Raw genomic sequence first — 15,266 nt, 5'->3', positions numbered from 1 at the left:
AGGGTCGAGTCCCGGAGACATTGCTCCCCGAAGCTACCACCACAAGAACTGGCCTCCCGAGGTTGCTCTTCCCCTTGTACTAGTTCATCCTCAGCCCCCGCGAGGCTAATCCACCAGGGTATTACACCGCAAGGTGGCCCAAACCTGGGTAAACTGCCATGTCCATTCCCTTCCAATTCATCGAGCGAGGCCGTGACAGCAGCGAGTTGATTGGCTAGAGAGGTTGAGTTCTTTGCACACGCCCCAGAGTTCAAACCTTTCTTGGGTCTGTGGAGCCCGGAATCTGACAGCGAGCATTAAGCATAACTAACACCGAATAGTGCACCACAAGTAGGATGTAATTTCATTGCATAACTATTGAATTCTGTGCTTGCATAGGGAATCACAAACCTTAACACCAGTATTCTTACTAAAGCATAATTACTCATCAACATGACTCACATATCACTATCATCATATCGCAAAACTATTACAAGGAGTCAAGTTTATTTTGTCCAATGATCTTCATGAAAGTTTTTATTATATCCCTCTTGAATATCTATCACTTTGGGACTTATTTCATAAGTTTTTTTTATACCTCAAACAAATCTAAGTGAAGAACATGACCATAAAAAAATTTCTTCTCTCAAAATAATTTAAGTGAAGCAAGAGAGAATTTCTTCAATTTTTTTACTAAATCTCATATAAATATAAGTGAAGCATGAGAGCACTTCTTCAAAAATAGTAAAGCACACCATGCTCAAAAAGATATAAGTGAAGCACTAGAGCAATTCCATTGCTCATAAAGATTTAAGTGAAGCATAGAGAGCAATTCTAACAAGTCATAGCATAATTTTGGCTCCCTCAAATAGGTGTGTCCATCAAGGATAGATGACTTAAAACACAAAGCATAAGAAGCAAAGACTCATATCATACAAGACACTCCAAGCAAAACTCATAATATGTGACAAATAAAAATATAGTTTCAAGTGAAATACCGATGGTTGTTAGAAGAAAGAGGGATGCCACTCAGGGGCATCCTCAAGCTTAGTTGCTTGATACTTCTTGAATATTATCTTGGGGTGCCTCGAGCATCCCCAAGCTTAGCATTTTTCTAATACTTATTCCTTCATCCATCCGATCTCACCCAAAACTTGAAAACTTCAATCACACAAAACTCAACAAAACCTTCGTGAGATCCGTTCGTATAAGAAAGCAAATCACTACTTTAATTACTGTTGCAAACCCATTCATATTTTGTTTTTTTACTGTATATACTGTATTTCAACTTTTGCATGGCAAAAAATCTTCAATGGAAACAATAGAATCATCAAAACAAGCACATAACACAACGAAAACAGAATCTGTCAAAAACATAACAGTCTGTAGTAATCAGGGAACTTCATATACTTATGTAACTCCAAATTTTTTGGAAAAATAGGAAAACGTGGGAAATTTGTATTTAAATCTTGTGTGAAAAAATCATAGCAAAAGCATCTTTCTGTGATTTATGAAAATTATATTTCTAAGCGCAAAAGTTTCTGTTTTTCAACAAGATCGAATCAAATATCACCCAAATTATCCCAAAGGCTTTGCTTGGCACAAACACTAATTTAAACCACAAAAACACATCTGAACAGAAGCATAATTCGGTATTTTATTGAAAACAACAATAAAACCAAAAAGAAGAAAGATACAAGTTGGGTTGCCTCCCAACGAGTGCTATCGTTTACGCCCCTAGCTAGGCATAAAGCAAAGATCTAAGTGTTGTCATCTTTAGTTTCCAACTCTTCAATCAAACACTTGGAATTCTTCAAGGATTTAGCATACAAATTTTCGATGACAATACTCCTAGGAACAAGTTTAAGGAACTCATTCTTGCACAAAGGGTCTCTTATAACATCAATAAAATCTGGGTGAATAGTAATCATCTTAAGATCTTCTCTATTGCTATTGGAAGTTGCACCCTTGTTTTTAGTGGTTTGAGTAATCTTGCCAATTTTTAACGGAGTTTTTTCGATATTTTTGGCGGAAGCAAAAGCCGTACTTAGATTACTAAAGATTTCTTCTAGTTTATCAATCCGAGATGGGCTTTCTTCAATTCTTTCATGAATTACGGTCCCCTTTTCTTTTAACAACTTAAAAACTTCTCCCGCTTTTGACCCAATTTTAGTAGCAAAATTTGCATCTTCTAATTCAAGTTTTCAACATGTTCTTTGGTAAGCATTTTCTTTTCAATAGCATCTAGCCTTTCCATAACATGCTCGAGAGTCAAAGTTGTTTCATTAATCATAAACGGTGGTGAACCCACTGAATTTCCATAGCATTAAAAGCATCAAGAGAGGGACACATCAAGAAATTTGCACTGGTAAATGTATCAAGGACAAATCTATACCAAGTGGTGATACCCACATAAAAACAGCAAAGAAGAACAATGGTAAATTGCTTATGGATAGATCTATTATGAGCATTGCAAATCCTATACCAAGCATATTTTAAATTCTCCCATCCCCTTTGCTTAAAGTTGAGAACCTCGTTCTCGGGAGTGCACACAATAGAGGAAGGACTATCCATAACGTCAAAAAATGGCCAACTCGATTGCACACAAAAACCGATCTGACGAGAAAAACGGCGATAGAAAAAGAAGACGAACAAAATGAAAAAAAATTGTGAAGCGGGGGAGAGGAAAACGAGAGGCAAATGACAAATAATGAAAATTACAAGGAGATGAAATTTGTGAGTAGGAACCTAGTAGATGTTGGTGATGTCTCCTCGGCAACGACGCCGGAAATTGGCACGTGGCCGGGAGACTATCTTGACTTGATCCTCCCCAGCAACGGCGCCAGAAATTACTTTTGATGTTGGCTTGAACTACGTCGGTATTTCCCCAAAGAGGAAGGGATGATGCAGCACAACAATGGTAGGTATTTTCTTCAGTGATGAGATCAAGGTTATCGAACCAGTAGGAGAACCACGCAACACCACGTAAACAGCTCATGCACACAAAGAACAAATACTTGCAACCCGACATAAAAGAGGGGTTGTCAATCCCTCACGGGTAAAAAGATAGGTAAAATTGTAGTAGATTGGATAAATAGATCTCGCGGGAATGCGAGATAAAATAAATAAATAAAAATTGCAGCAAGGTATTTTTGTATTTTTGGATTAATAGATCTTAAAATTAAAGCAAATAAAAATAGATCTCAATGGCAAATATAATAAAGAAGAGACCCGAGGGCCATAGATTTCACTAGTGGCTTCTCTCGAGAAAAATAGCATACGGCGGGTAAACAAACTACTGTTGGGCAAGAACTTCAAATAATCATGACGATATCCAGGTGATACTATAATGCCCCGATACCGACACTCCAGACGCTTCCATGTTCTTTGTGATTGTCGTGTGTTTTATTTTTTTTGTTTGTTGCATTTCATCATCGCATAATCCACATTACATCTGCATGTTTTCATAAAACTCGTAGTCGTTTGTATTTTCTGCTTCTCTCCTTGGTTCCATGGCATGTTGTCAGACCGTTTGTCTCCATTGACCTTTCCCAGACCAACCCGGTTCTCGTTTCCCTCTTGTCTAACCACCTAACCTCTCTGCACATGCACCAAACCCACCTTCGCAACCTAGTCCAAAAACTTCTCCCGGGCCCGACCCGGGCTGTCATGAACAATGGGTCCGGATCATCCCCAAACATCCGTAAAATGTCTTTGGTTTCTCATTCGTACTCCCTAGCTTATTTTTCTTGGACCGTCCGATTACGATCGGAGGGACCAAATACCCCCTAAATCTAACCCACTGGCTATATATAGTCCATCCCTAGTCCATTTTTGTCAAACCCTAGACCAACTCTCTACAATTCCTCCACCCCTTCGCCAGACCAGATCCACCTCGGGATCCTCCCGCCGCTACCTCGCACACACCATGCATCCAATCCTGCAGCCTCCACCATCCCTAGCCGTCAGATCTTCGATCCAACGGCCTCCCTTGCACCCCAGTTTCCCCAGTGGCTCGTGCCCCGTAGCTGGCCCCGATCTAGATCGAGGCGAGCTCGTCCCCAAGCCCCAGGGAGCCGCCGTTCCCATCTACCGCCGGCGGCCGAACCTGCAGCTAGCAAGATGAGCACCCACTCCTCTCTCCCTTCTTCTCCTTCATCTGGTTTCTTTCTCTCAATCCTCTCTCTGTTCTGTTGCCATCGACAGGAGCTCGCCACCGCATTGATCTGCCTCCGGCGGCCTTCGAAGTTCCCGTGGAGCCCAGATCTGGTACCCCGCGCGCCGGATCCATCTGTTCTCCCATGCCCGTTCGTCACCCCCGCTGCCAGCTTCGGTCTGTCCCCTCCGAATTCGTGTTGTCGCCTCGAGCCACGCCGCTGCCAAGTCCCCATTTCACGTCGCTGCGTCCCTCTGCCTCCTCCAGGATGCGAGCGCTCATCCTCGAGCGTTGAGGCGTGCCCCCTCCACCTCCTCGTTCGATCGCGCCAAGGGCTAGCCGAGCCTGCGCCAGCCTGTGAGGCCTCTCCACCAGCCGGGCCGAGGCCCGTGGTGAGGCCACCCCCATGCGCCCTCCCTATTTTTTCCCGCTGTTGGGCTAGCTAGTTTCAGCCAGATGTGGTTTTTTTCCTGTCTGCGATTTTCTATAATATCCAGAGACTGCCAGTTTTACAGAAAAGCCCTCATACTTCATGCATTTAATATCTCACAAATCGTGCATCATATGTAAAAACTTTATATATGTAAAATGCTTAGAATTTCATCTAGTTTGACAATAATCAACTTTCATCCATGTTAAAAATGTTTAACTTGCAGTTTGCATTAATTTGCTTAAATGCCATGTTAAAATGATTTATTTCATAACTAAATAACCGTAGCTCCGAATTTAATAAACTTTATACGTAAATGGGGTAGAAAAATGCATAGAATAACATGGTGCACTTTGTTTTCCTGTTTAGCAACAATAAAATTATGTAATAGGCCGAACAGTACCAAACTCAAAACATGCACATGGAGATTTTCCAGAATTATTGTTTGTTGTTTCCGGCCTCATTTAAACTTGCCTAAATAGTTGGTTTATTTATGCTTCACCTCTTGCCATGTTTAACGACATTTTATTGTTGAGTAGCATGAACGAGGGCGAACTAAATACTTGGATATGGTGTTTCATCAATATGCAACTTGTTGCACATTGAGCTCAACTTAATTTGTAGTGTTGTTTGTTGCACTTTGCCATGCCATGCATATTTAAACCGGACATGCATCATACTTGAAGGTGCATCATGCCATGTTATGTGATGCTTGTTTACCATGTTGTTTGCTTCTTTCCGCTGTTGTTTCTTAGTTCCAGTAACATTGTAGATTTTGAGGATTCGTTCGACTACGCTCGTTCATCTTCTTCATGGACTCGTTCTTCTTCCTAGCGGGATTTCAGGCAAGATGACCGTCACCTTGGATGTCACTACTATCTTTGCTATGCTAGTTGTCTCGAGGCTATCGCTATGCCCCACTTCCTACCACTTGTTTATCAAGCCTCCCAAATTGCCATGAAACAACCTCTAACCTTTTTCACCATCCCAGCAAACCGTTGTTAAGCTATGTTACCGCTTTGCTCAGCCCCTCTTATAGCGTTGCTAGTTGCAGGTGCAGTTGAAGGTTGTTCCACGTTGGGATATGGATATCTTGGATGTCTTGGAATATCACAATATCTCTTATTTAATTAATGCATCTATCTACTTGGTAAAGGGTGGAAGGCTCGGCCTTATGCCTAGTGAGGGAGTTCCGGACCAGGGGGTGTCCGGATAGCCGAACTATCATGATCGGCCGGACTCCAAGACTATGAAGATACAAGATTGAAGACTTCGTCCCGTGTCCGGATGGGACTTTCCTTGGCGTGGAAGGCAAGCTTGGCGATACGGATATGTAGATTTCCTACCATTGTAACCGACTCTGTGTAACCCTAGCCCTCTCCGGTGTCTATATAAACCGGATTGCTTTAGTCCATAGGACGAACAACAATCATACCATAGGCTAGCTTCTAGGGTTTAGCCTCCTTGATCTCGTGGTAGATCCACTCTTGTAACACACATCATCAATATTAATCAAGCAGGACTTAGGGTTTTACCTCCATCAAGAGGGCCCAAACCTGGGTAAAACATCGTGTCCCTTGTCTCCTGTTACCATCCGCCTAGACGCACAGTTCGGGACCCCCTACCCGAGATCCGCCGGTTTTGACACCGACATTGGTGCTTTCATTGAGAGTTCCTCTGTGTCGTCACCAATAGGCGGTATGGCTTCTTCGACCATCATCAACGACGCAGTCTAGGGTGAGACCTTTCTCCCCGGACAGATCTTCGTATTCGGCGGCTTCGCACTACGGGCCAATTCGCTTGGCCGTCTGGAGCAGATCGAAAGCTACGCCCCTGGCCGTCAAGTCAAATTTGGAAGTTTAAACTTCACGGAGGACATCCGCGGGGACTTGATCTTCGATGGATTCGAGCCACAGCCGAGCGTGCCGCACTGTCACAGCGAGCATGATTTAGCTCTGCAGCCGGACAGTACCCTGGAGGCCGCACTCGAACCCGCTCCGATCTTCAATTCAGAGCCGGCTGCGCAGATCGAGGATGGATGGCTAGACACCGCCTCGGAGGCTGCCACCTCTACGGCGATAGAGCCAAACGCTGACCTTGTCCCTCATAAAGCTCGTGACTCCGAGGTGCCGAACTCCTCGCCGGACTCGGAACCCCCCGCACCCCTCCGATCGAATCCGATTGGGCACCGATCATGGAGTTCACCGCAGCGGACATCTTCCAACACTCACCTTTCGGCGACATCTTGAGTTCGCTAAAAAATCTCTCGTTATCAGGAGAGCCCTAGCCGGACTGCGGTCAGGACGGCTGGGATGCGGACGACGAATAAATTCAAAGCCCACCCACCACCCACTTGGTAGCCGCTGTCGACGATCTAACCGACATGCTAGACTACGACTCCGAAGACATCGACGGCATGGACGACGATGCCGGAGACGACCAAGAACCAGCGCCGACAGGGCACTGGAAAGCCACCTCATCATATGACATATACATGGTGGATATCCCAAAAGATGGGAATGGCGAAGGAACAGAGGAGGATGACCCCTCCAAGAAACAGCCCAAGCGCCGGCGTCAGCGACTTCACTCTAAATCCCACCACAGCAAGAATGAAGATTCCGGCACCGGAGATAATAATACACCGGACAGTGCCGAAGACAACCCACTCCAGCAAGACCCAGTGCAGGAGGATGGAGATGCCAGCCCTCATGAGAGAGCGGCAGAAGAAGAGGTAGAGGATTATATGCCTCCCTCTGGAGACGAAGCAAGCCTCGACGACGATGAATTCGTCGTGCCTGAGGATCCCGTTGAACAAGAGCGTTTTAAACGTAGGCTTATGGCCACGGCAAACAGCCTCAAGAAAAAGCAGCAACAGCTTAGAGCTGATCAAGATCTTCTAGCTGACAGATGGACTGAAGTGCAAGCTGCTCCCCCGATTAGAGGAGGAAGCGTATGAACCCACATCACCAGGAGACAATATGGCTGACCGACCACCCCGTGGTCGCAACAGAGAGGCCTCTAGGCCCTTCACTAGACCTGTACCCCGACATCACTCGAAAAGAACAAGGCCACAGGGGAACGCTCCGGACTTGCGAGATATATTGGAGGATAAAGCAAGACAATCAAGATCGATCTATGGATCGCGTGGGCGCCCCACGGTACGTGATGACAACCGTCGCGCCGGACACAGTAAGTCCGGCCGGGCCGAACAAAACAGACAAAACTATTTTGAGCTCCGTCGTGATATCGCCCAGTACAGAGGCGCCACACACCCACTATGCTTCACAGATGAAGTAATGGATCATCAAATCCCCGAAAGGTTTAAACCCGTGAATTTTGAATCTTACGGTGGCACAACAGACCCCACGGTTTGGATCGAAGACTATCTTCTTCACATCCACATGGCCCGCGGTGACGATCTTCACGCCATCAAATATCTCCCCCTCAAGCTTAAAGGACCAGCCCGGCATTGGCTTAACAGCTTGCCAGCAGAATCAATTGGGAGTTGGGGAGACCTGGAAGCCGCATTCCTCGATAACTTCCAAGGCACGTATGTGCAACCACCAGACGCTGACGACCTAAGCCACATAATTCAACAGCCAGACGAATCGGACAGACAATTCTGGACACGGTTCTTAACCAAGAAAAACCAAATCGTCGACTGTCCGGATGCGGAGGCCCTCGCGGCCTTCAAGCATAACATCCGCGACGAGTGGCTTGCCCGGCACCTGGGACAGGAAAAGCCGAAATCCATGGCAGCCCTCACATCACTCATGACCCGCTTCTGCGCGGGTGAGGATAGTTGGCTAGCACGCAGCAACAACCTCAGCAAAAATTCTGGCAGTCCGGATTTCAAGGACTGAAATGGCAGGTCGCGTCGTAACAAAAACAAGCGCCGCATCAACGATGACAATAGTGAGGATACGGCAGTCAATGCCGGATTCAGAGGCTCTAAACCCGGTCAGCGGAAAAAGCCATTCAAAAGAACTGCTCCAGGTCCGTCCAATTTGGACCGGATACTCGACCACCTGTGCCAGATACACGGCACCCCCGAAAAGCCAGCTAACCACACCAATAGGGACCGTTGGGTATTCAAGCAGGCAGGCAAGTTAATTGCCGAAAACAATGACAAGGGGCTGCATAGCGATAACGAGGAAGAGACCCGACCGCCGAACAATAGAGGACAGAAGGGTTTCCCCCCACAGGTGCGGATGGTGAACATGATATACGCAACGCACATACCTAAAAGGGAGCGGAAGCATGCACTCAGGGATGTATACGCGATGGAGCCAGTCGCCCCGAAGTTCAATCCATGGTCCTCCTGCCCGATCACTTTTGACCGAAGGGACCACCCCACCAGCATCCGCCACGGCAGATTCGCTGCATTGGTCTTAGACCCAATCATCGATGGATTTCACCTCACCAGAGTCCTGATGGACGGCGACAGCAGCCTGAACCTGCTCTATCAGGATACAGTGCGCAAAATGGGCATAGACCCCTCAAGGATTAAACCTACCAAGACGACCTTTAAAGGCGTCATACCAGGTGTAGAAGCCAATTGTACAGGCTCAGTTACACTGGAAGTGGTCTTCGGATCCCCGGATAACTTCCGAAGCGAGGAGTTAATCTTCGACATAGTCCCGTTCTGCAGCGGCTATCATGCCTTGCTCGGACGTACTGCGTTTGCAAAGTTCAACGCGGTGCCGCACTATGCATACCTCAAGCTCAAGATGCCAGGCCCTCGAGGAGTCATCACGGTCAACGGAAACACTGAATGTTCTCTCTGAACGGGGGAACATACAGCGGCTCTCGCGGCAGAAGTACAATGCAGCCTCTTAAGGAATTCTCGAGTCCGGCCGTTAAGCGGCCGGACCTAGCTAAACTCGCCCGGAGTAACATACAACAAGACCACCTGGCACGTTCCGAGCACGCGTAGCAGTGCGGCCCCAACCCCAGCCCCTGCAAAACGTCAAAACAGGTCCTTCGCGTACACCATTACGCTCTGAAGATACCATGGGCATGGGGAGAGGGGCACGACCACGATAAGCCCAGACTGCGGCTCAACCACACTAGGGGCTCTCAAGTGTGTCGTTCTTTTTTTTCTCTTTTTACCTTCTATTTTTTACCCACAGGACTCCGTTCGTCTGAGGCCCTGTCCGGCAGCAGACCTGCCGAACTCATGATGCAACAGCCAGGGAAGGATAAAGGCTACAACAAATATACAGGTGGTCTCCATTACGAGCATTTTATACACCAATCCGCAGCCTACCCCTGGAGGGGGACATGTTTAACAGTCCCATCCCTTGCTTATCGCACCATTTGTATTGTTCTGCAGCACTTATTGAATAAAACAATGCAGCACCTTTTTTGCTTATAATTGCATTTCTTTTTCATACATATGTTCATTTATGACATGTCGCATCCGTACACTTTGGTACGGTTAAAACACACCAGGGGCTTATGTTTCCCACATCATGGTGTGATAAGTCCGAACACTTTCACAAGTGCGGCACCCCGAACTTATAGCATTATATGCATCGGCTCCGAATCATGTCTTGGGTCAATAGTTGGGTTTGCCCGGCTCCCATGTTTTGGTACCTTACGTTCCGTTGTATCGGCTAAGGTAGCACTGGGAGAACCACTGCGATTGCGCCCCAGTTGAGCTGGGTTAACGCCTCAGTGGAGAAAGCTAAAACTGACCGTCATGATGAGGCGAGAGCCGGTCGCTGTTCAAGAGGTTTTTGTGAGTCCTTAAAGACTTATGCCACTTAGAGCGAGGAGCCGGATCCTGTCTGGCCCAGGCGTGGATAGCGCCCCAAATTCGGCCTTCCGAAGACTAGGGGCTTCGCCGAAATTTAAAATTATAGAATTCTATGGCTAAGTGAGAGTGTTCAAGCATTATAAGTCCGGTTGCCTTGTTCGCTGTGTTGAGCGCCTCCCTAGATGGACCCAAAAATGGGAACAAGAGTGCTCAAGTTTATCCCGAACACCCCAACACTCGTGACATGGGGGCTGAAGCCGACGACTTGCCATCTCTCAGATTTGATAAACAGCCACACAGAAGGTAATATTTTAAATTAACAAGCGTTGCTTAGCGCATATGAACTCAGTTTTCAGTGCACAGGATATCAAAATGCGATTCTACTCAAAAATTGCATCTTTGGAGCACTCCCCCGCAATAGTGCGGGCGCCCTTCAGCACACTCTTATAATACATCTCGGGCGTGCGATGCTCCTTGCCCTCTAGTGGCGGGTCCGTCACAAGCTTCTGGGCATCCATCTTGCCCCAGTGCACCTTTGCGCGGGCAAGGGCCCGACGGGCACCCTCAATACAGGCGGAGTGCTTGATGACTTCAACCCACGGGCACGCATCCACCAGCCGCCGCACCAGGCCGAAGTAGCTCCCAGGCATGGCCTCCTTAGGCCACAGCCGAACTATGAGGCCCTTCATGGCCTGTTCGGCCGCCTTCTGGAGCTCGACCAGCTGCTTCAGCTGGTCGCTAAGGGGCACCGGATGTCCGGCCTCAGCATACTGAGACCAGAAGACCTTCTCCGTCGAACTCCCCTCCTCGGCCCGGTAGAATGCCGCAGCATCGGACACGCTGCGAGGAAGATCTGCGAACGCTCCTGGAGAGCTCCGAATTCGGGTAAGCAACAGGTAATTAACACTCACATGCTTACTTTGCATGAAAAATGCCTTACCCGCTGCTATTTTCTTCACCGCCTCAATCTCCTGGAGGGCCTTGTAGGCTTCAGCCTTAGCGGCTTTGGCACTCTCAAGAGTCATTGCAAGCTCAGACTCTCGAGTCTTCGAGTCACGCTCCAGGCTCTCATGTTTTTTCACGAGATCCTGGAGCTCTTGCTGTACCTCCGCCACCCGCGCCTCCTGCTTCTCTCGCTCGGTGCGCTCCGCGGCCGCATTGCGTTCGGCCGCGGCCACCGCCTCTTTCAGGGTCGCCACCTCGTTAGTGGCCCCTGCAATACCCATGTTATCCTTGTCATTCTTTTGCAACCAAAATCCTTTTCTGTAAGGTACAATTTTAATAAGGTGTTACTCACCTTGCTTGTCCTCGAGCTGCTTCTTGGCACGGCCGAGCTCGTTCTCGGACCGCTCGAGGTTTTCCTTCAAAGTATTGACCTCCGCAGTCAGTGCGGCAGAGGTCAGCAGCGCAGCCTGCAAATCCCATATTGACATATTTATTATGACTCCTGCGTATATCTTTTTAGATCCTCAGTCCGGCTTTTCTTTCCAAACACCGAACCGAGCATCAGGGGCTACTGTCTATGCGGTACCATTCTATACATATTGAAATTCTTACCTCAAAGCCTGTTAGAAGGCTGCTGCAGGCTTCGGTCAGCCCACTCTTGGCAAGCTGCACCTTCTGAATCACCGCACTCATAACGGTGCGGTGTTCCTCTTTGATGGAGGTGCCATTGAGCGCCTCCAGCAAGCTATCCGGCGCCTCCGGTTGGACGGAGGCTGCCGGCGTCACGGTCTTGTCCTTCTTGCGAAGGGGTCGCCCCCCGGACTCCGGAGCCAATGTGGGTTCCGGGGCTGAGTCCGGTGCAAAGTCTGGGAGGTTGTCCTGCGACACCTCCGGGGCCCTCTCCTCCTGGTGGGTCCCTTCCTAGGATCCCACCTCGGCATCGTCCGCGTCACGGGGGGTGGAGGCAGTCGGAAGAGAATCCATATCCGATGCACCTAAGGACCCGCTCGATGAAGCGGGGAGATCATCCTTAGGCGGACTGCAGGGTTGTATGCGGCATTAGAAAGACATTATGTGGCGAAAAATATAAACCTTGAAGTTATTCGGGAGTCCAGATACTTACGATCTCGCCAGGGGCTTGGCCCTTGGAGGCCAATCCTCGTCGTCGTCACTGGCGTTGGTGGAGCAGTTCGGGGGAAGAGTTTTTCCCTTCTTGGACCCTTCGGCCTCCCTTGTTGGGGAGGCCTTCCTTTTCTTCCCTCCCCCCGCTGGGGGAGAGGCTTTCTTCTTCTCCTCCTCGCCTTGGTGGGAGGAGTCGGCCTTGGATTCATCATCCGATAGCACCTAAAAACGGGAACTCTTCCGAGTCCTCGTGGCCTTCTTCTTGGCCTTCTTCTCCGGCACCACGTGGGGTGCCGGAGCCAGCAGCCCCATTAAGCGGGCGTCCGCTGGGTCCTCTGGCAATGGGGCCGGACAGATAGTCCGTTCGGCCTTCGCCAGCCAGTGCTGTCAAAGGTAAAGGGAGTTTAGATCCCTCATAGAGTCAAACTATGGAAACCAGTGGCGAAATCACTTACCTCGTCAGCTGGACGCTGCGAGCGGAATCCGCGATCTTCGGTAGCAGATGCGGGAGCCTCGGCGCCTTTGAACAACACCTTCCACACATCTTTGTACGTAGTGTCGAAGAGCCCGCTCAGAGTCTGGTGCTGCGCCGGATCGAACTCCCACATGTTGAAGCCCCGTCGTTGGCACGGGAGAATCCGGCGGATGAGCATGATCTGGACTACGTTGACAAGCTTGAGCTTCTTGTCCACTAGCTTCTGGATACAGGCTTGGAGTCCGGTCAGCTCCTCCGAATCCCCCCAGATCCGGCCACTCTCTTTCCAGGAGGTGAGCCATGTAGGGATGCCGGATCTGAATTCGGGGGCCGCTGCCCAATCAGGGTCACGCGGCTCGGTGATGTAAAACCACCCTGATTGCCACCCTTTAATGGTTTCCACGAAAGTGCCCTCCAGCCACGTAACGTGGGACATCCTGCCCACCATGGCGCCTCCGCACTCCGCTTGGCTGCCCTTCACAACCTTCGGCTTGACACTGAAGGTCTTGAGCCACAAGCCAAAGTGGGGCTGGATGCAGAGGAAGGCCTCACACACGACGATAAACGCCGAGATGTTGAGGATGAAATTCTGGGCCAGATCATGGAAATCTAGGCCGTAGTAGAACATGAGCCCCCGGACAAAGGGATGAAGTGGGAAGCCCAGTCCGCAGAGGAAATGGGGAAGAAATACTACCCTCTCATGAGGCCTGGGGGTGGGGATGAGCTCTCCCTCGTCGGGGAGCCGATGCGCGATGTCGCTGGACAGATATCTGGCATCGTGCAGCTTCTGGATCTGCCCCTCCGTGACGGAGGAGGCCATAGACTTGCCTCCCGCTCCGGACATAGTTGGAGAAGGTTGAGGTGAAAAGTGCGGACTTGGGCGCTGGAGCTCAAGTTCGCGGAGATGGATAAGCCAAAAAGGAAGAAGGCGCAGGTAAAAGGGTTGGATCTTTATCCCCTTATATGGGCGGACAAAAACATGTGTGCCCACCGGCCTGGTAAAAATCGCTTATCTCCCAAGCGTCACAATCAATGGCGCGGTTGGGTTACCCACGTCCGTATTGATGGGAATCCCGGAATAAGGGGAACACGATCTCTGCTTCGACAAGACGTGCCAAGGAAACCACTTCGCTAAACGCGCGGAGGTGGAACAATAAAAACAATTTTAGTAAAGGCTTGGTAGTGGTATGACGTCACGCCACAAAATACGTCAGCAGATTGAACTTGTGTAATGTTATTCTCTCTAAGGTGGTACATGGAATTTATTTTTGCAGAGCCGGACACTATCCTGGTGTTCACAATCTTCTATAAATTATTCGGAGGAAGAACCCGCCTTGCAATGTCGAAGACAACATGCGTGCCGGACTCATCGTCATTGAAGCCTGGTTCAGGGGCTACTGAGGGAGTTCTGGACTAGGGGGTGTCCGGATAGCCGAACTATCATGATCGGACGGACTCCAAGACTATGAAGATACAAGATTGAAGACTTCGTCCCGTGTCCGGATGGGACTTTCCTTGGCGTGGAAGGCAAGCTTGGCGATACGGATATGTAGATTTCCTACTATTGTAACCGACTCTGTGTAACCCTAGCCCTTTCCGATGTCTATATAAACCAGATGGCTTTAGTCCATAGGACGAACAACAATCATACCATAGGCTAGCTTCTAGGGTTTAGCCTCCTTGATCTCGTGGTAGATCCACTCTTGTAACACACATCATCAATATTAATCAAGCAGGACGTAGGGTTTTACCTCCATCAAGAGGGCCCGAACCTAGGTAAAACATCGTGTCCCTTGTCTCCTGTTACCATCCGCCTAGACGCACAGTTCGGGACCCCCTACCCGAGATCCGCCGGTTTTGACACCGACACCTAGTGTTTTGTTCCACTCTTGCCGCCCTAGTTTACGTCATACTGGTGTTATGTTCCTTGATTTTGCGTCCCTAACACGATGAGGGTTTATGGGCCCCTCTTGACAGTTTGCTTTGAATAAAACTCTTCTTGCAAGGCCCAACATTGGTTTTACCTTTTGCCTAATAACAACTAAAACTTGCATAGGGACCGGCTAGCACCCGAGGACTCTTAATCAAGCCCTCGGGCCAGTGCTCGACATGAGTGTTGGTCCACCTACCTAGCAGTTGGCGGTGCCACCTTGGGGCAACTCGAGGTATTTGGCTATCATCCACTTAGCATAGATGGTGTTGTCCTGAGAACGAGATACGCGTGACACCTATCGGGGTATCAACGCACCGGGTGGTCTTGCTGGACTTCTTTTACAGTTGTCAAAATGTCTTGTGCATCGGGATTCCGAGTCTGATCGGAGGGTCCCGAGATGGAGGATTATCTCCGCGGATCGTGAGCTTGTCATGGGCTAAGTTGGGACAACCCTGCAGGGTTTAA

The sequence above is a fragment of the Triticum dicoccoides genome, chromosome 4B, assembly GCF_002162155.2.
Source record: "Triticum dicoccoides isolate Atlit2015 ecotype Zavitan chromosome 4B, WEW_v2.0, whole genome shotgun sequence".
NCBI classification, from domain to species: domain Eukaryota; kingdom Viridiplantae; phylum Streptophyta; class Magnoliopsida; order Poales; family Poaceae; genus Triticum; species Triticum dicoccoides.
This window is presented reverse-complemented; position numbering follows the sequence as displayed.